This window comes from Octopus bimaculoides, chromosome 1 (genome assembly GCF_001194135.2).
Source record: "Octopus bimaculoides isolate UCB-OBI-ISO-001 chromosome 1, ASM119413v2, whole genome shotgun sequence".
Taxonomy (NCBI): Eukaryota; Metazoa; Mollusca; class Cephalopoda; order Octopoda; family Octopodidae; genus Octopus; species Octopus bimaculoides.
In genome coordinates, this window is record NC_068981.1 from 119103359 (window position 1) to 119104353 (window position 995).

A 995-nucleotide genomic window follows, 5' to 3' on the forward strand; every position below is an offset into this window, starting at 1 on the left:
GCGTGTGTATGTGTCTGTGCGTGCGCATATATATATATATATATATATATATATATATATATATATACATGCATGCATACATGTAAAATTAATTCTTGCATTTACTTCACGTAGGCATTAATCTTAGCACCAACAAATTTCTAAGTCTTCTCAGTCAATAACTGTTGCGATTAGATGAACTGAGATGTTTCTTGTTAGGTGCATATCTTTGTACGTACCGCATTCACACCAACACGCACGCGCACGCACACGCACACACACACACACATATACACGCACGCTCTCTCTCTCTCTCTCCCTCCCTCACACACACTCTCTCTCTCTCTCTCTCGCACACACACACGCACACATACACACACTCTCTCTCTCTCATACATATATGTAAACAGAAACCTTACAAGATTTATCTAATGGAAGCATTTAGAGACTGAGAGGGTTTAAAAAAATTAATTAGAAATTAGTTGGAGATTAATAAACTCAGAGAAAGAAATGCAAGAATAAATTCTATGTACGTACGTATGTATGTGTGTGTGTTATGGCACCTTTCCTATCCATCTCTTGCGAGTTTTTCACTAATGATCCTACGGATATAAATTAACTACTTAGGTCAAACCAAAGCTAAAAGCTTGTCGAACTTTTTTTCTACCGCATCATGGAGGATACCCATCTACACCAAATTACTGCGAACTTCCACCTTCCGCTTCTTTCCTGATTTTCTGCTATATTTTTTATATATATTCATATACCTTTGTTCTCTCATTAATAAGTCAATCTACACATCGCTGGCGGTGAGGTGAATCGCTGTTGCCTCTAGCAGTCGAGTGTCCATCATCTGGTGCTCTCGGCCCTAGAGGTAGCGGGGATTTATCTCCCCGCTAGCTATATAAAAGAGAGTGCAAATTACATCAAAAAGCCAGTATGAGAGTTTCTCTCATGATAGCTACTGCAACATAGTTTGTTCAAATAGAACGTCCACGTTTAAGTGCTGATAAATA